We start from the raw sequence: 21,250 nt of genomic DNA on the forward strand, positions 1-21,250 counted from the left end.
CCCGCCCAAATGTTTCTTTTTAGATTATGACCCTGCATAAACCTTTTTTACTCTCTCTTGTTGCTCACATCCTCCGGATACTCCACATAACCGAGAAGAATGATGACATTCTTGGCATGTCGCCACGTCAGGATATTGCGCATACCTAGACACATGGGGTTTCTTATTAAGGGCATTGTTTCACCCGGTATTTAAAACATAACAGAGGCTAGCCAACTCACCTCTAGGAGGCTCCCCCGATTGGGCCATTCGTGGCCGTCAGATCAGGGTAAAAATCACACCTCGGCTCTCCTCATCCATTAGATATTCACTGTGTGTTCACCTTGCTGTTTCTTTCACGCGTGTATGACAAGTGGGCCGCTTCGCCGATGGGGTCGCGATGTGTTGGCTGGGTGCGGGGTGAAACAGTACCATTGGTCATTCATTCCGAAAAGCCCATTGGTCGCCCAAACCCCACAGCCGCACACCCCGCCTCCTTCCTCCCTCACTCGTCTCAGCCGCACGAACCCTAGCCGCCGCCCCACCCGCATCCGTCCTCCATCCCTGGTACGAGCTCTGCCCCGAGCTCTTCCTCCTCCGTCCTCACATGCTCCACCCCGAGCCCCACCTCTTCCAGCCCACCCGGACTTCGCCTCGTCCATTCGCGCATCAGTTCAAGGGCAGGGCCAGAGAGCCGTGGCGAGTTAGAGGAAGGCAAAGGCGGAGCAGAGGAAATCAAGAAGGTCAGGAGGCGATGGAGGGAGCGCACGGCCGAATGAACCCGAGCCGGCTAGCCCCCAACCCACAGCTGCCACAATCCTCCCTCCTCACTTCCTCATCAACACAGGCGCTCGCGCCCCTCCCCTTTCCCTCCTTCCCGCAGCCCCAAGAGCTCTGCCACCGCATTTGACGAGATCCACCACCTCCCTGAGGTCCTTATCCACCCCAGGTCACGAGGAAGCCGCGAAAGGAGGAGATCAGCTGGGTGTCACCGGCCGGAGAAGGAGGAGAGGCGCGGATGCCAGCCAAGGAGGCAGATCGGCTTGCCTCTACTACACCGTGAGCGTAGCCGCTGCCTCTGCACCCACCTTGCTCGGCCATCATGGGAGGAGGCTCACCATCGAAGAGCAGCCGCAGGTGCCACACCATTACAAGAGCTGCGGCCAGTAGGAGGTGATGATGCGTCGCCCCATTGACAAGAGCAGGGCGGCGGATTAGTCGAGGGTGCCTGCATGGCCACGCCACCGCTGCAGCCCGGAGTCGCCTTGGGCGCCGCCTCGAGTGACCTCCATCGCCGCCCCGAGTCAACTCCACCACTGCTGCCAGGAATCCCGTCCCCAGCGAGGTAACTTCCTCTGAATCACTGATCTTCCTGGTCTTCTTGCCCTGCTTATTACACGTGTGATGTGTGCGTGCTTGCTGTTGCTGTGCTGCGTGTGTGCTTGCTTGTTGTGTGCGTACTTGCTGGCTTGTTGCTCGGTGCTTTGTCTGGGTGTTGGGCTGCTGATGGCATGATGTTGATGCTTTGTTGTAATATTTGTATAATGTGTGTATATTCTATGAAGCTACAAAGCTATGTTTTGTTGTATACTGACTTTGTTGCTTGCTGCGGTTGACCTGCTGATGTTGCTACTGTGTTGGCCAGGGAGTGAGTCAAGTGACATACAGACACAAGAAATATTCAGTTATGAGGATTGAAGAAATTAATGATCATTCAGTCATTGAGGATTTGAGAAGAGCCATCAATGCAGTAGAGGTGTTATTGAAGTTGTGGCTGTCAATAGTCCTTTTATTGATGCTAAGTACATGGTAAGGAAATAATGCTATATGATTTGCATATCTTTTGCTATGAGAACTTCTGCAACTGAAACTCAAAGTTTAGGTGTTGAACTCATAGTTTTGCAGTAGTTAGTTTTGTACTACTTTGTATCAAAATTGCATCAGACCATGTTGCACTGTATTTCGAGCATAGAAAAATTACTTAACACCTAATTTTGCGCAATTGGGTTCCTACATTTTTCTGTTATTAGGTGCAATGATAGAGATCATCCAGTGGGATGTTCTACTGCATCGGAATTTGACAAATTTAATTCTACCATTATATTCTTCCCTTCACTACTCAAGTTAACACCCCTCCTCCCATTGATTGGCCCATATGTTCAAGTATGAATCCACTCATGGCCCCTTTAAAGGACCCACCATGATCGTGGATGATTCAGTATTGGAGATTAATGCGAAAAGATCACAACCATGGGCGAAAGGTAAATATGCCAGGGTTAGCTAATTGTTTGCCATATTAGTGCGGTTGATATATATGTCGCAGTTTCTAAATATGCATGACATGTTGTGCTGAAATAAGGATGTGTGAAGCAATGAAGTCACCAAAGTAACATTATTAGTTAATAATTGATTTATAGTTTAGAGCCCCATGTTTTTCGCACATTCATACAGACATATAATAGCTTATAAGCGCATGCTTTTTGTACATCTCGAGTACTGCTTGTTCCTTCTCTTATTTTGATTCTTATGTTCACATGTTGATTTTTTGTCATAGAGGGAAAGAAGAAGTCTGAATGCGCCAACAAGTAGCGACCAATGAGCTGTCGTCTATAGATTGGCTAAGGGAGGAGTTGTCTTGTGCTGCAAGGGCATCTTGCAGATCGATTTCCTTGGTTTGATGTGTCTCAGATTCTAATTAGTATTTAATTTCCTTAGTTTTAACTTATAACCGGACAGAAATTGTTATTGCACCTGAATATTTGATTATGAATCTAAGTTATGGGAAATAGGTGGAGTAAGAGGAAATGAGGCGTTGTTCGATGGGGCCTTGCCACGGTTGCCTTGAGTTTTTGCATCAAAGCACCACTTTGTATGGCTAGCCTTCCATGGCTACATCGAGGGTCCCAATCTGCAGGCGAGCTCTTCTTTTCATCTGCAGGTTATGAGTCATCTCCACCTCAATGAGATTTAGTTTCCACATTAACAACTATAGGTTTCTTAATGTTTTGGAGTGGTCTACTTTCATTGTCTCCTGTTCAGTTGTGTATTTCTTTGCGCCCATGTTCGCTTCAGTATTCCCTTCCAATTCTCACACTATGGTTGTGGCTTCTTTATTTATGTTGGACTGTTCTATGAATTGCCACTATGAAACTTGTTGAAAATAGTGTTGTCGGGTGATAATCATTCTTGGCAGTGATTCTTGTTGTGGTTGGGATATTGATGCAGATATACCACGAAGGGAAGATCTGCCTCACTGTGCACTTCAGGCGCGCGCACACTGGCAATGGTATAGGATTGGCTTCCTGGTGGAATCAGGTGCGTGTCGTCCATGGTGGCCTGTCGTGGGTGTTAGTGGGCGGCTGGAGGCGGCTGTAGCAGGTCGATTTATCTGACTACTGAAAATGAGCTTCAGAATATCTGTAGAACGTAGCCCACTTCCAGGCAAATATCAATTATGATAAATCCACCATGTACCATGATCATTTGAACAGTCTTGCTTAAGTTTATGTTAGCCCTGTATGCTAATTTGAGGAGATTGTTAACTTTAAGGTGCGAACATTTATAAAATAATAATTGTACCGTTTTTTGGGATTTTGTGATTCCTATGGAATTAAGAGGTCATCTATTGGCCTATCCCTATTTGTAATTTCAAATAGTTATTTTTTGGTGCACTTCTATTTTAGAAATGAATTAGTAGACAATTATGCTTGATGTTTGTATAAATACACAAGGAGGAGTGCTCAGGGGAGGACGACAGTTGTTTGTATAAATGCACAAGGAGGAGTGCTTAGCGGAGGACGATAGCTTTCAGGTGTGGTTTCTTAGCAGTACGAGATTCCCAATGTTAGATAAGCTTATGATTTGTGCCTCTTGTTCTTCACATAGGTGTACATGGAGGAGGTGAAGGCGACTACAGAGGAGCTTGCCGTAGCTGTCACCTGCTCCGGGAATCCTCCTGACAGAAGCACAATGCCATGTCCTAGAGTTTGTTCACGTACTTCTATCTGCCTATAATATATGCTGACAATTATATGTGACTGATTAATTAACTAAAACTTGAGAGGTTAAGGACAAGTGTTTTCAAATGAAGGAATATAGTGTACGTGCAGCTAATTACATACACATATGCATCATTCCATAATAATTGGAAGTTTGGATATTAGGTATTTTTTAAAGACCAGGGATCCTAATTAGCCATTCCCATACCATAGTTTTCACTGTATGTATCTCATGAACATTATCATTATGCTCTGTACCAAAATTGTCACTCTATCTCATCATTGTTTGGAGTATACCTTTGCAGCTCCATAGTTATTAGAATGGTTTTACTTGCACATAATAGCCTTGTTCAAATAAAATCACAAGACCTTTGTAAGCTTGCTTAGTTACTATGGAGAAGGGCCTTCTTCCAAGGAGCTGTAGATTTTGAATATGCTCCTGGTTGGACACTTTTTTCACTATATGTACAGAATAGGGGTAGGGAAGAGCGCAACTTAGGTTTTGGGGCAGGCCTCACTAGCAATTATGACATCCTCTTATTTGGTTGCAGGTTACTTGCCTTCTTCTTTCAGCCCATCTCAAGAATTATAGTGCAGTTTTTGTGGAGAGCCCATGTTGGTTTGCTTGATTTATGTTCAAAATGGACAATACAATGCTATTTGAGTCAAGTTTGTATATATTCCAAGTACTCCTTTATTATTTATCAACTGAGGCATGATTGTTGTTGCACTTATTACTAAAAATAATCCTGGTGTTATTTTCTTTGAGAAAAGAAATAGACGGCTCAGATGTGTGCTTCTTAGCATCACATCAAATTGAATAATCAAATAGGGTTATATATCATCATATCTGCATACATAATATCTTCTGTAATTATATACCCGTGTAGGCTCTTGTTGTTAGATGATGAACTTATGTTATTTTATGCCAAGTAGTTAAATTTGTGTGCACCTTCTCATGTGTTTACTTGTTTCTGCTTTTATAGTATGGCTTGGTCCTGTTGTGAAAAAAGATCTTGATATGTTTGACTATTCTGTTTTTTTCTTTATCCAATGACCTATTAATGTGCTTTGAGCATATGACAATTGTTTCCTCACTATCTTAGATTAGTAGTAATCCTTCTTTTATGTTTCTGCAATTTCAGTTCCTGCCTTTTGAAATTTCCTTTGCATTCTGTATCTGCACATCCCCTCTTGTGGTCTGTTGTAATGGTCTACTGAACAGCCATATCATGCTATGATTGCATCGTTGCATGACAATGTACCATATGCTCATGCATTTCTTTTCTTACCAATGTTGTCCTGATGAGTTGGCTGGCTTACATGTGCACCCTCCGTCCTAAAATAAGTGTCTCAACTCTGTTATAAAGTTGTACTAGAGTTGAGACACTTATTTTGGGGCTAAGGGAGTAGTCTGTTGTGAAGGTCTACTTGTTTTAGGTAGCATTGCTTTCTGGAATACGTCATTGGAACCTGGTAACATTCATTGGTTATAGTCAGCAAGACAGGAAGAACATACTTGTGTATGAGTTCATGCACAACGAAAGGACTAACTTAGCTGATGGTAAATTTTCTCTGTGGAATCAACAACACGCTCATGTATATACACATACGATTCTTTCGCAGCAAAACTTTGTCCATGCAGTTGTATTTCAGATCTTTAGAACTACAAGGTAGTTTCTATATTTGCCGATTCAGGTTGTCTTAGGTTGCAGCTCCCCGTCCAGCTACCGTGTACCCCATATCCTTTGAAGAGGATAAATCTGAATGAAAACTTGGAATTACCTAATAGGTGCATACATGAACTATTGATGATGTGAATAGAAACGCATGTAGTAGCGCTGACCTTTGGCAACCTTCACGTCGTGCCTCCAAGGAAGACCATGAGTGATGGTTGTCGTGATGTTGGCCTTGCAAAAAAATAGGGCTTTGCTGACTGGTGACTGGCTATAGTTTGTGTTTGTTGTTTACATGTCAGTTTTTAACAATTTGACCTATCTTTTAAAGACAGTATAGTTCACAAAAGGAAACTTTTTACAGAAAATATATGGGTTTATATTAGACCATTCTAGACCATATCTCTTTAATACACAGTTTATTATATTTTCTGTTTTTAAATATGAGAGTGCCAATCTTACTTAGTGGCATTGCTATGCTTCACAATATACAATATTTTGCATGCCTGTATAATTCATAAGTGGTTTTTCATATTCAGGTGTTCTTAATATGGTGAGTGATTGAAGGGGAGGCATGAGGAGAGAGTAATCCAAAGGGCGGATGGAGCATGTAACTTGTTGATGTTAGTTTCCATTTCCGGAAAGAACAAATTTTCTATGATTTGAGTGTATGTTGATGTGTCAAAGTCAATCATTTGGATTCCCAACTAGACTATTATGTGTGTTCAATATTTTATTGTGCATTGATAAAATGTTTTGCCTCTGTTCACAAGTTGAATTTTGAAACAAATATGCATAAGGGAGTTTGCCATTTAAGAAGGTTCTTGTTTGCTGCTGTGATTAAAAGTAGAAAATTTATACACCTATAACAGGACAGTTTCTCAAGCTAAAGTCTTATGTAACATGTAATATCCGAACTCTGTTTGTGCTAATAATTGTTCCCGTTGTAGAAGGCCATGTTGCACAATGTAGGTGTTTTGGGTTTTAATTAAGACAGGTGACACCAATTATGGGTTTGATCTCCAAATATGTTTGAACATTAGGTCAAGGAAGATATCACATCGCATCTTCGCGGTAAAGTTGTATGTCATATACCTTGCGCCATTTGGCTCTATGTTACCTGAATAAGATAACAGAATATGCATGCTACCCTAATGTTGCTAAAACCTACTTCTACTAGCACAGTCAAATATTTTCAAAACTCAATCCCATGTTTGGTTTTCTTCCCTTTTCTCTTCTAATGATGTAATTTCTTTTACTAAGATAACACCATGTATCCCTTTTCTACTTTGAATGAATTTATTGTATATATTTCTTATTTAGTTTAGTTCATCATTCAGAGACGGTGAAATATTTTTATCCTTCACAGGTTAAATGAGCATTGCGTAGTCCTTCACAGGTTAAATGAGCATTGCGTAAAAGTATGTCTAAGTTCTCTTTCTTCGAGTGCTTCAAGTAAATGAAATTGTCTATTTCCAATTTAATACATTTTAAAAATAATCATAATGAGAGAGGGGTATGCTTCTCTCTCTCTCTCTCTAGAAATGTGTTTGAATCGCACAAAAAGATTCGTAGTTCTTATTCATACTTGAAACACATGAGGCTCTGCAAGTTAAACCATGTTTTTTTCAAGGCGCATATGGATTTAGCAGACCAGAACTAAACTGACTGTATATACATGGCCTGTCCTTAGTAAAGGAAAATATTTTCATCGCACACATGGATTTAGTTGAAGGTTCTTGCAGCATGAAACTATTTTCATCGACAACATGTCTTCAGCAGGTCTCTGCGCCATTTGGCGCAACGGGTCAACTAGTATGTTATAAATACCGAACACCTTAGGGAGTGTTCGACGTCGCGAGTTTGGCCCTATATGCATCAGCTCCGAATCATGTCTTTGGTTAAATGTTGGGTTTGCCCGGCTCCCACGTTTTGGTACCTTACGTTCCATTATATCGGCTAAGGTCGCACTGGGAGAACTACTGCGATTGTGCCTTGGTTCATCCGGACGAGCACCTTAGTAGAGAAAGCCGAAAACTGACAGTCATGATATAGCGAGAGACTGGTCAACCACTCGATGACTCAGCGGAATCTTCGGGATTCCTCCGCATTAACGAAGGGTCGTTTCCCGGTCAGGTACGTACGCGCCCCATATTCGGACGAGCGCAGAAGTACTAGGGGCTATATAGTAGCCCCACCGTCAAACTCCTATGGCTAAGTGAAAGTGTTAAAGCAATATAGTCCGATTGCCTCGTTCGCTGCGCTACCACCTCCTTAACGGACCAAGACGTTGGATCAAGTGTGGATATGCATTTTTTGCGAACACCCCCGCATTATATGCGTGGGGGCGGAAGCCGACGACTGCAAACTTACAGGTTATATACATATGTACATAAACGGCCGCACAGGAGGCATCATAGTACTTTCAGGCAAAAGTATAAATACAACCTTGATAATTCATTAAAACATTGTTTGTACAATCGGAATACAAGTCACTAGAACATAATATTCTTCGAGCACTGAGCCTCTATCGAACGAGCGCCTTCAAGAACTTCTTCAAAGTAGTGCTCGGCAGCCACTCGGCCTACAGTTGAACCCTGTGTCGCAACAGTGGTGGCCTCCATCTCCGCCCAGTATGTCTTGACATGGGCAAGGGCCATCCTCGCACCCTCTATGCACACTGATCTCTTTACAGTATCGATGCGTGGCACAACACCAAGGAATTGTTGCACTAAGCTAAAGTAGCTATTCGGCCTTGGCCCTCCCGGCCATAGGTGATCCACAACGGACCTCATGGCAAGTCTGGACAACCTATGGAGCTCGGCCCACTCGACCAATCGCTCATTCAATAGCAGCGGATGGACTGGAGCGTGAAACTATGACTAGAACTGCTTTTCCACTTCGGGACCTTTCTGATCCTTGAAGTACTCGGCCGCATCAGCAGCACTTGCAGCCAAATCCATGTACGCGTCCGCAGAACTCCATAGCTGGTCCAGAGGAGCATACTTCGGATCTCTGAACTTAGTCTGCAACAAGAAGGCCTTCCTAGACACGATATCTGCAGCTTGATTCAGCTCGTCCTTTATCGCTCTAATTTTAGAGCAGGCTTCCTTGGCAGCCACCAGGGCCTTCTCCAGGTCCGTCGCCTTCGCCCGGTTTTCTTCTTCAAGAAGCTGGTAACGGTCAGCGACATCTTTTAACTCTACAGCCATCTTGGCTATTTTTTCCTTTCTCTCGCAATGCGCGGCTGTTCGGCCCTTAACTCTTCGGCCGTCTTTAGAGCGACCGCATTTCTACTCCTTGCTTGCTCCTTGGCTCGGGAAAGCTCCGCCCGAAGGTTCTCCACGGTGGCAGCTCCATCTGCAGTCACAACATATTAAAGATACTGGCATCATGCTACTCTTATTATGTGACGATCACCAGAGAAATCACTCACCTTGTGCCTCGTCAAGCCGCTTGTTGACAAGCACGATCCCGGCATATGCCACATCAAGTTGCCGCTTTAGCTCGGCAAACCCATCAGCCAGGCTAGCCACCGGAGCTTCAGCCACCTGCACATAAAGGCAGTCTGGTTATTAACTGGGACTATGATCCTCTGTTTGCCGCCATTTTCGACGACAACCAGAGTCTCAGGGGCTACTATCTACATAGGGCACACCTAATGTATGCGGTATTATCAAAAGCATACACTATTTCACGTACCTCGAAGCCTTTCAGCAGACTCATAAAGGCTTCATGCAAACCGCTTTCAGCGGATGAAATCCTTTCAATTACCGTACCCATTAGCGTACGATGCGCTTCCGAGATGGCTGCTTGCCCCAGAAGATCCTTCAGCGCGTCCGACCACACACTGTACGGACCCTTGCTGTCGCTCTCCTTAGGAGCCGGATGCTGGGGATCCCGGGTAGCCAAAGGGTTATCCTCCGGCCTTAGTGGATCCGGAGATACCCTTCGCGACGACACTTCAAGGTCGCCCGCTTCGTGAGGCGGGGTGTTGGGGGGAGGCTTTCGCTCTCCATCATTTCCGGAAGAAGATCCCCCGAAGACGAACTCTGTCGAGAAGGGCTACGATCCGGACTACAATTTATAAGCACTGGTTATTGTCTTCGGAAGTAAGGTAGGATATTTCCACTATTAAAGTACTTTTCGATTACTTACTGCTCGGTAGAGGGCTGATCTCCGCGTGGACATTGTGCGGCAAGAATACCCTCCGACGCAGGACCCTTTGATGAAGATTTCTTCTCCCGTTTGGAAACCTTAGTTTTCGGATCTTCAGAGGTAGTCCTTTTCCTTCCCCGGGGAGAGAGAATGCCAGATTCTTCCCTTTGATTGTCCTCCCTCGCGGAGGTGCTTATTCCCCCGGCTGGAATGAGTAGCGAGTGAGGCCCGCTTTTGCCCTCTTTATTCCCCCCATCATCTTCCTTCGAGGGCACTGGATAAGGCGCCGGCTCGAGCATCTTGTCCAGTACCGGATTGTCCAAGCCCTCAGGAAGGGGGTCGAACACCTGATCATCATCGCCTTTGTTATCCAGTCCTGGTCAAAGAGCGGCTCTTTAGAATGATGCCATGATAAATAAAAGGACAACAGCTCAGGCCCACGTCCTCGATGGTGTCCGGACACTATTTGGGGTGCGAAGAACGATTTGTACATCTCTTCCTGCGTCATGCCGAGGAAATGCTGAATAACTCGCGGTCCTTTCGGGTTGAATTCCCACATGCGGAGGGGACGGCGTATGCAAGGTTGGACTCGACGAACCAGCATAACTTGCATTACCATAACTAGACTGAAATCTCCCTCGAAGAGATCCCGGATATGGCTCTGCAGTATTGGCACGTCCTTGGCTGGACCCCGGCTCAGCCCCCTCCTGATCCATGACATCAGTTGTGGTGGGGGGCCCGAGCGAAAGGTGGGGGAGCTACCCACTTGGCACTTCGGGAGCTGTGATGTAAAACCACTCCCGCTGCCACAATCCGGACACCTCTTGGAAGGAACACTCTGGCCATGGAGCGTCAGCTATTTTGCTTATTAAAGCAACTCTGCATGCTGCGTGCTGCCCCTCGATCATCTTCGGCTTCACATCGAAGGTCTTGAGCCACAGACCGAAGTGAGGGGTAATGCGGAGGAAGGCCTCACAAACGACAATAAATGACGAAGTGGGAGATGAACACAAGACCTGTAATAGAACATAAGACCCCTAACAAAGGGATCCAGAGCGAGGCCTAGTCCTCGGAGGAAGTGGGAGATGAACACAACGCTCTCGTTGGGTTCGGGAGTTGGGACGACCTGCCCTCGGGCGGGCAGCCTATGCGAAATTTCGGCGGTCAGATATATGGCCTCCCTCAACTTCTTGATGTCCTCCTCTGTGACGGAGGAAGGCATCCACCGACCTTGAAGGTTGGATCCGGACATAGTTGAAGGTCCGAAGCACCTGACCTGAGCTTTGGGTGTTAGAACTCGAGGCGGGGGAAGGATTCGATTGAGCACGGGAGGGAAAAAAGAAAAAGCCTCGTCCCCTTTATAAAGAGGGTGAATATCAGGCGTCCTCCTCGTGGCTGTTTGGGACTTGCCTAAGATCTAGGAGTCATACCAATAGGCACGGTTGGGTTACCCATGTTTGTATTGATGAGAATCCTGTGATAAGGGGGACACGATCTCTGCTTTGACAAGACGTGTCAAGAAAACCACCTCGCATTATGTGCGTAGATGGTTGAGAAGAATGGCTCGAATAATGACCGGGCCATGGCGTGATGTCATGCTGTCAATACATGTCAGCAGATTAGATTCGTGGAAATATTATTCTCTCTACAGTGGTATGTGGAACTTATTTTGCAGGGTCGGACACTGTCCTTGTATTCAAGCTCTTCCATGGTGTATTCGGAGGAGGAACCCACCTTGCAATGCCGAAGACAACACTGCGTGCCGGACTCATCATCATTGAATCCTGGTTCAGGGGCTACTGAGGAAGTCCTGGATTAGGGGGTCTCCGAACAGCCGGACTATATCCTTTGGCCGGACTGTTGGACTATGAAGATACGAGATTGAAAACTTCGTCCCGTGTCCGGATGGGGCTCTACATGGCGTGGAAGGCAAGTTAGGCAAGACGGATATGTATATCTCCTCCTCTGTAACCGACCTTGTGTAACCCTAGCCCCCTCCGGCGTCTATATAAACTGGAGGGTTTTAGTTCGTAGGACAACATACAATCATACCATAGGCTAGCTTCTAGGGTTTAGCCTCTTTGATCTCGTAGTAGATCAACTCTTGTACTACTCATATCATCAAGAACAATCAAGCAGGACATAGGGTATTACCTCCATCAAGAGGGCCCGAACCTGGGTAAACATCATGTCCCCTACCTCCTGTTATCATCCGCCTTAGGCGCACAGTTAGGGACCCCCTACCTGAGATCTGCCGGTTTTGACACTGACAATTGACAACCCCTTTATCGTGTTGGTTGCGAGGTTCTTGTTTGTTTGTGCAGGTACGAGGGACTTGCGTGTAATCTCCTACTGGATTGATAACTTGGTTCTCAAAACTAAGGGAAATACTTATGCTACTTTGTTGCATCACAGTTTCCACTTCAAGGGAAAACCAACGCATGCTCAAGAGGTAGCAGGAGGCCGAATTGGGAGGACCCCAAGTAGGATTCCTCCTACTTGGGGCGCCCCCTTGGCTGCCTATCCTACCCTCCAACCTATATTTATGGGGGCACCGCTAGAAGACACACCAACAATTGTTAGCCGTGTGCGGCGCCCCCTCCACAGTTTATGCCTCCGGTCATATTGTTGTAGTGCTTAGGCGAAGCCCTGCGTGGATCACTTCACCATCACCATCACCATGCCGTCGTGCTGACGAAACTCTCCCTCGACACTTTGCTGGATCAAGAGTTTGAGGGACGTCATCAAGATGAACGTGTGCAGAACTCGGAGGTGCCGTACGTTCGGTGCTTGATCGGTCGGAATGAGAAGAAGTTCGACTACATCAACTGCGTTGTCAAATGCTTCCGCTTTCGGTCTATGACGGTACATGGACACACCCTCCCCCTCTCGTTGCTATGCATCTCCTAGATAGATCTTGCATGTGCGTAGGAATTTTTTTGAAATTGCATGCTACATTTCCCAACAGTGGCATCCGAGCCAGGTCTATGCATAGATGATATGCACGAGTAGAACACAAAGTATTGTGGGCGGTGGTCATCATACCGCTTACCACCAATGTCTTATTTTGATTCGGTGGTATTGTTGGATGAAGCAGCCCGGACCAACCTTACGTGACCACGTTCATGAGACCGGTTCCATCGATAGACATGCAACTAGTTTTGCATAAAGGTGGCTGGAGGGTGTCTGTTTCTCCAACTTTAGTTGAATCGAATTTGACTGCGGCCGGTCCTTGTTGAAGGTTAAAACATCAAACGTGATAAATCACCGTGGTGGTTTTGATGTGTAGTTAAGAGTGGTTCTTGCTAGAAGCCCGTAGGAGCCAGGTAAAACTCGCAACAACAAAGTAGAGGACGTCCAACTTGTTTTTGCAGGGTATGTTGTGATGTCATATGGTCAAGACATGATGTGATATACATTATTGTATGAGATGTTCATGTTTTGTAAAAGTTACTGGCAACCGGTAGGAGCCTTATGGTTGTCTCTTTATTGTATGAAATGCAAACGCCATGTAATTGCTTTACTTTATCAGTATACGAGGCGATAGTTGTAGAAGCAATAGTTGGCAAGGCGACCATGATGCTACGATGGAGATCAAAGTGTCAAGCCAGTGCTGATGGAGATCATGACGGTGCTTTGGAGATGGAGATCAAAGGCACAAGACGATGATGGCCATATCATGTCACATATTTTGATTGCATGTGATGTTTATCTTTTACGCATCTTATTTTGCTTAGTTCTAATAGCAGTTTTTCTAAATCTTGGAATATTTAAAAAAAGGAAAATAAGAAGTAGTCCGAAAGGGACACGAGGCATCCACGAGGGTGGAGGGCGCGCCCTAACCCCCTGGGCGCGCCCCCTACCTCTGGGCACCTCGTGGCCCTCCGGACTCCGTTTTCTTGCATGATACTTCTTTTGGTTGGTAAAAATTCATTATATAATCTCCCGAAGGCTTTGACCACGGTACCACGACAAAATCCTCTGCTTTTGTTTCGAGCTGTTTTTCTAACAGATCTAGATCACCATGACGTCTTCAAGCGCCCCCAAGGACAAATTTTTCAAGAAGGTCATTGTCGGTGTCAAAACCGGCGGATCTCGGGTAGGGGGTCCCGAACTGTGCGTCTAAGGTGGATGGTAACAGGAGGCAGGGGACACGATGTTTTACCCAGGTTCGGGCCCTCTTGATGGAGGTAAACCCTACGTCCTGCTTGATTATTCTTGATAATATGAGTAGTACAAGAGTTGATCTACCACGAGATCAGAGAGGCTAAACCGTAGAAGCTAGCCTATGGTATAATTGTATCTTGTCCTACGGACTAAAACCCTCCGGTCTATATAGACACCGGAGGGGGCTAGGGTTACACAGAGTCGGTTACAAGGAAGGAGATCTACATATCCGTATTGCCAAGCTTGCCTTCCACGCCAAGGAGAGTCCCATCCGGACACGGGATGAAGTCTTCAATCTTGTATCTCCATAGTCCAAGAGTCCGGCCAAAGGATATAATCAGGCTGTCCGGATACCCCCTAATCCAGGACTCCCTTAGTAGCCCCCGAACCAGGCTTCAATGACGTCAAGTCCGACACGTAGTATTGTCTTCGGCATTCCAAGGCGGGTTCTTCCCCAAATTTTGAATGTTTGTTAAGCAGTGTCCAGCCCCATAAATGTTGGACCTCTTGTCTTTTGCACCCAATAAGGGCTATCTTCCACACGTCGAATGAATATGAGGAGCCAGGGCGTTTTTACATTCGCCCCCCTAGCCAGATAAATAAATTGTCTATTAAAGGGATGGGGATTCTTAGATCCAATCCACATCATCCTCCCCCAGCGAGAATCCATCGGAGCGCGCTTCGGAAAAATCCACTCCAGCATGGCCGACCTCCGCAACTCCTCCTCCCGCCCCCGTAGCCCTAAGCTCGGTGATTGGGAGAGGAGTTTTGTCCCACACAGTTGATTAGTCGAACTGCAGACTAAGGGATTTCTCCCTCGAGCGTATATGGTTCCTGTCCGAGCCGGGCTCGCCACCTACAATGGCGGGGAGCAAGCGGAGAGCTTCCCCAGCCCCTCTATGGGGGAGCGGGTATGCCTTGTCCCTTACTTATTAAGGGGACTCGGATTTCCAATTCATCCGTTCCTCCGCAGGCTCCTGGAGTTTTACGGCCTCCAACTGCATAATTTCACCCCTGCTTCCATATTACACATCGCCGGCTATGTTGCCCTTTGCGAGTTATTCCTGGGCTACGAGGCTCATTTCGAGCTATGGAAAAGGTTATTTTGCCTCATCCCCCGCACACAGGAGGGGTCACTTTATCAAGTGGGCGGAGCCGAAATATGGCACATCGCCGAAACCGGATACCTATCCGGTACTCCGAAGAAGAGGTCCGAGGACTGGCCTTCGGAATGGTTTTATATGGAGGACATCCCCCTTCCGGACCCTGTTTGGCGGGGTCTTCCTGAGTTCAACAATGCTCCTCTGAAGAAACGCCGAAGCTGGCGCCCATGGAGCCCCCAGGAGGAAGACAACGGAGAAGTCCATTACTTGATGAACCGGATTAAAGCGCTGGCTCAATCAGGATTGACAGTAATCGAGGTTATGTCAATATGCATAATGCGGGGAGTGCAGCCACTTCAATATCGACGGCACCCCCTGTGGTGTTTTAATGGGGAAGACGATGCCACCCGTTGCGGGCGTAAGGGTCCGGACAACGCTGCTGCTTTAGCAAAAATCATGTCCGAGCTGTTCAAGGGAGAGGAAGAGGAGTTCATCCGCATCAATCCATGGGATGGATTCTCCATGTAAAACCCTCCGAGCTGGGTGAGTTATATCTCCTTACTCCCATTCTTCCCACATTCTTTGTCGTAGGTACTCACCTTGCCATTTTACGGCAAGAACTGCGAAAAGCCATAAGGGAGGTCAACAGCCCGTCCCGACAACCGGAGGACCCCGACCGGGCCCTCGGTCCTGGACTCGAAGAAGATCCAGACATATTCGTGGAGCTGATAGACCGACAGTTCTATCAATTGAGCTGTGATGACGCCATGGTGGCCATTACGGCCGACTATCCCCGACTGCTCCCTGCGCCGCTCATAAGAAAAACCAAAGTCCCAACTCCAAAAACTAGGATACCCTTTTAGATACTTCACCTACCATATACATATGGTGTTTTACAGGGAAGGCATTCGGGACGCCGTGCTGAACCCACAACAACGAGGCCGGGTAGGCCAAAAAGGAAGGCGGTCAGGACGGAGATGCCGGCGCAAAGGTATGACAAAAACTCCGCTCCGTGGTTGTCGTCTTTCTCAAAATGTAATGACGTCCATGTTTCTTTAACAGAAAAAACGCTCGCCGGAATATGTCCGGTGAGGCTGCCGATCATGCTTCCACTAGTCGGGCTCCAGGACCGGACATAGAGGCGGAAGCCGACATGGGGCGGACATCGGATACTCCCCCTACAGAGGATGCGGATAGACTATCTGCTAACAATTTAGAAGTGGAGAGCGCCATGAATCATAGGTGTCGCCGGGCCGTACTCCGTGACGCTTGCTTCTCACCAGAGGCATTTGATGCCTTCAATTCTGGAGACGCGTACCTCTATGCTGCTCAAAATGGTCTAGCCAGAGCCACGGACCAGTATGTAAGGGATGTACGGGTAAGAAAATATGACGATTATATGTATCAGTAGCCCCTGAGACTTGAAACAGTTAGCAGAATTGATTTAAGGATCATCTATTGTGCAGGTTCTTACAGAGAAGAATACTCGACTGTCATAGGAGCTGGAGGAATGCAAGACCCAACTTCGAGCCGCCGTTGCCGCATTGAAGGAACCTAAAAAGTCCCCAGCTGGTAACATTTCTTTCAAAGAATGATAGGTACCATATAGCGTGCGGTGTGGCTGCAGATCTAACAATAGTTATTGCAGATGAATCCAGATATAATCCGGAGGACCAGCATGTCGTACGACAGCTAAAGGCTGGCGAACACGTGCTGACTGAGGTCAGGCGGGAGAAAAACAATCTCCAAGACGCCAATACCAAGTTGAGCGTGGAACTGAAGGATGTTCGAGCCCAGCTTGCGGACTCCGAGAAGGAGAATAAGCGGCTTCGACACAACATTTTTAATAAGTGCTTGGATGAACCCTTAAAAGGGGGGCGGCGGAGAAGCTGGCTAACAGAATTATGTCTGCAGGTATGCTGACGGGTCGTCCCGCGGAGGAGATGCCCGGGTCTGCGGGTGATCTTCTACCCGAGATCTCACGACTGCACGAACAAGTTCGACACGTGATGCAAGGTATTGCCCAAGCCTTGTGGCCATCCGTCTCCCTGCCAGAAGGCATTGGAGAGCTTGTGGAGAAGCTCAACGGAGCACGGCGGTGCTTCTGATTATGGAAGATATCGGCCTGCCGTCAAGGTGCCAGGAAGTCTGGGCCATGGTGAAGACGCGGTACACCAAGGCTGACCCAAACCACATGGCCGAGGTCGGACCTATGGGACCTGATGGGAAAGACATCCCTGTTAGCTTAGTGTATGGGCAAGTAGAATTAGCCGCAAAGTATTCCCAACAGGATTGTAGGCTAGACAGCCTGTTGGATGGTATAGAAGAGGAATTTAGTCAGTCTACATGACTATGTAATTAGAGTGACATGTATAATGCCTTCTAGCCGGATTGTAAATCATTTGTCATGGCGGACCTTTTCGCTTCAACCTCAGGACCCAATAGTCCAGAGTGTGTCCGAATACCCGCTCAGTTATATAAGAACTGGGGTATGCGTGGAAACCAGGCGTAGGGGTCATTAGTGCTTGAACAGACAAGTATCCAACTAGTTATGTTATATTACATGGGTAGTAAGAAACATCTTCCAGGGAGAATAGTTCCGTTAGGGGTTCCTTTCCCTGGGTACGCATGCCCTAAAGTGCATGTTCGGACTGCGAGAGGAAACGCAGGCAAAAACATCTAGGGCACATATGGAAAATAAATAAAAATCAACTTTTGTTCACCGACCGAGTATTCCCTTCAGAACGCTAGCTTTCGGCTTCACCCAGTCTGAGGTACACATCCGGCTGACCCGGCAGTAACAATTGCAGAGGTGCTCCCCTTATGCCCTAGCCAAATTAACGGGAACGTAGGGCATAAATACAAGAGCCAGGCAACCCAGCTTGGCCAAAACTTAAGTCATATCGATGCATATAATGGTGAAGAAAAGGTACATGCGGAAGAATAACACATGTGCGGGGCATGAAGCCCAGATAAATAATTAAGCTTCTGTGTAAGAAGCCCCCAGGTATAATGGGCGCGGTTAGCGCGTCAATAGTGTGCAAGCGGGGCACAAGGTGGCCCTTGAAGGCCTAGAGAAAGAATAAAAGAAAGAAAGAGAAAAAAACAGATAATGTATATGCAAAAAATGGACAGAGGAAAGAGACGAACATAGAGTCCGGTGCTAGGCGTAGAATCTTCGGAGTCTGGCTGCGTTCCATGGGTTTGGCTCAAGTCGATTATTCGATGCATCCCGCAGACGGTACGCTCCACCGGTCAGAACTTGGTCAATAATGAAGGGACCTTCCCATTTGGGCTCGAGCTTGGTTTTTTCTTCTCTGGCAGGCATAGAACTAACTCGCCAATGTTATAAGTTTTGGCCCGTACTACTCTGCTTTGGTACCTGTGAGCCCGTTGCTGATAGAATGCGGAACGGGCTTTTGCCACGCCGCGCTCCTCCTCCAGGGTGTCCAGACTGTCCTGCCGATCGAGCTCGGCTTCTCTTTCTTCGTACATGCGCACTCGAGGTGAGTCATGAATTATGTCGCAGGGCAGAACCGCCTCTGTGCCGTACACCATAAAGAAGGGTGTGTATCCGGTAGTACGATTCGGCGTGGTCCGCAGCCCCCAGAGTACGGAGTCGAGCTCCTCTACCCAGTGCGTGTTAGACCCCTTTAAGGACCGCACTAGTCTGGGTTTAATGCCGCTCATGATAAGACCATTTGCTCGCTCAACTTGGCCATTGGTTTGTGGGTGATAGACAGAAGCATAATGTAACGCCCTCGATGCGGCTATAGCTCCCACGTGTCGAGGCACGACTTAGAGACATAACCGCATTGAAAGCAATGTCGCAAGTTAGGCAATCATCACAACATCCCATGTAATGTAAGAATAAAAGGGGAGAAACATAGTTGGCTTACACTCGCCACGTCACATCAAAGTACATAAATAACATCCATCATACAAACACTCATGGCCCGACTACGGCGCCAAAATAGAAGAAAAACCCAACATGCGACAAGGCCCCGAATCAAACCCCAACTAGGCACCACTAATGATCATCAGGAAAAGACACGTAATATCGCTGAGAGTCTTCGTCAAACTCCCACTTGAGCTCGTAATCGTCACCTGGAGCGGAATCACCTGGACCTGCATCTGGAGTTGTAGTAACTGTGAGCCACAGGGACTCAGCAATCTCGCACCCTCCCGATCAAGACTATTTAAGCTTATAGGAAGGGTAAGGCAAATATATATGTGGAGCTGCAGCAAGCGACTAGCATATATGGTGGCTATCTTATCCGCAAAAGAGAGCGAGAAGAGGAGGCAAAGCACGAGCGAGAAACTAGAGAGCAACCTGCGCAAACATTACTCCAACACCGTGTCCACTTCCCGGACTCCGCCGAGAAGAGGCCATCATGGTAACACACTCAGATGATTCATTTTAATTAATTAAGGTTCAAGTTATCTACAACCGGACATTAACAAATTCCCATCTGCCCATAACCGCGCGCACGGCTTTCGAAAGTTCAATCCCTGCAGGGGAGTCCCAACTTAGCCCATGACAAGCTCTCATGGTCAACGAAGGAATAGACCTCCTCCCAAGACGTTCCGATCAGACTCGGTATCTCGGTAACTCAAGACACTTCGACAGGTTAAAACAAGACCAGCAACACCGCCCGAATGTGCCGACAAATCCCGATAGGAGCTGCACATATCTCTTTCTCAGGGCACACTCAGATGAGACTAGCTACGAGTAAAACCAACCCTCAAGTTTCCCCGAGGTGGCCCCGCAGGCAGCTCAGTTCGGACCAACACTCAGAGGGAGCACTGGCCCGTGGGGGGCTAAAATAAGATGACCTTTGAGTCTGCAGAACCCAAGGGAAAGAAAAGGCTAGGTGGCAAATGGTAAAAACAAGGTTGGGCATTGCTGGAAAAGCTTTAATCAAGGCGAAATATCAAGGGGTTCCCATTATAACCCAACCGCATAAGGAACGCAAAATCCGGGAACATAACACCGATATGACGGAAACTAGGGCGGCAAGAGTGGAACAAAACACTAGGAGAGAGGCCGAGCCTTCCACCCTTTACCAAGTATATAGATGCATTAAGATAACATAGCAATATAATGATATCCCAACAAGTAAATAAATGATGTTCCAACAAGGAACGCCTCCAATCTTCACCTGCAACTAGCAACGCTATACGAGGGGCTGAGCAAAGCGGTAACATAGCCAATCAACGGTTTGCTAGGACATGGTGGGTTAGAGTTTCAACATGGCAATTGGGAGGCTGACAAGAAAAAGATAGGCATCATAGCATTGGCATAGCAAGAGCGAGCAAACTAGCATAGCAAAAATAGTAGTGATTTCGAGGGTATGATCATCTTGCCTGCACAGTTGTCAGAGTTGACTGGATCCTCACAAGCAAACTCAACGGGCTCCTCGGTAGCGAACTCGTCTCTCGGCTCTACCCAAACAAGACAAACAAGCAACAAAGATACAATCAACCACGTGCAAGACCAAGCAATATGATGAAATGATGATATGCTATGCGGGATGCGATGCGGGATGCAAAATGCAAGATATGACATGAAATGCATGAACCTGGCCTCAACTTGGAATTCCAAGGGTGCCACTGGAAAGAGGGGATGAAATCGCTTGAAAACAATATAAAGAACGCCGGAATCGGAGTTACGGTTTGGAAATGGCAAGCGATTTAAGATATGACACCGGTCTGCGATTTACAGCAAGTAGGCATCTAAATGCAATGAAATGAACATGCTACAGCCACCAAACATGACAACAAAATACATGGCAGGGATGCACACAAGATGCTTAACAAAAGACTAGCACTGAGCCACGGCCAATTCATCCATTATGAGGTTCAAACAAGCATGGCAAAAACGCAAATGCAAAACAGATTCCAGACACAGTGAAATTAACATGTCTGAAATTTCAGATCACGAAGCCCTCTTCGGAGCAGAAAAACAACATGATACATGACCTGATTAGGACAAGTAAGAACATGGCATGGATCTACTCAACAAGCTTAACAAAAGTCCCAAAGTGACCTGGGGCCAAAAGGGATCACAAAATATACTAACGGGCACACGAACATAGCTAAAACACAATCAGTTTTCAGACTTGGTGAAAACTGAGACATGCTGAAATATAACTCACGGAGGCATGTA

The 21,250-nt window shown here is 46.7% G+C and overlaps 1 long non-coding RNA gene across 3 annotated transcripts; it reads left to right on the forward strand.

Moving 5' to 3' along the window:
* The first annotated feature begins 429 nt into the window (after window positions 1-429).
* LOC125521391 lies at window positions 430-6,368 on the forward strand. Of its 3 annotated transcripts, none has more exons than XR_007289231.1 (6): window positions 430-1,324; window positions 1,625-1,788; window positions 2,534-2,917; window positions 3,205-3,790; window positions 3,865-5,541; window positions 6,193-6,368. It is a non-coding gene; the product is annotated as an uncharacterized LOC125521391 (long non-coding RNA). The 3 variants fall into 3 exon arrangements; XR_007289232.1 differs by having other exon boundaries at window positions 3,205-3,294; window positions 3,711-3,790; window positions 3,865-6,368; XR_007289230.1 differs by having other exon boundaries at window positions 3,865-6,368.
* The last annotated feature ends 14,882 nt before the right edge of the window (window positions 6,369-21,250 follow it).

The sequence above is a fragment of the Triticum urartu genome, chromosome 7, assembly GCF_003073215.2.
Source record: "Triticum urartu cultivar G1812 chromosome 7, Tu2.1, whole genome shotgun sequence".
Taxonomy (NCBI): Eukaryota; Viridiplantae; Streptophyta; class Magnoliopsida; order Poales; family Poaceae; genus Triticum; species Triticum urartu.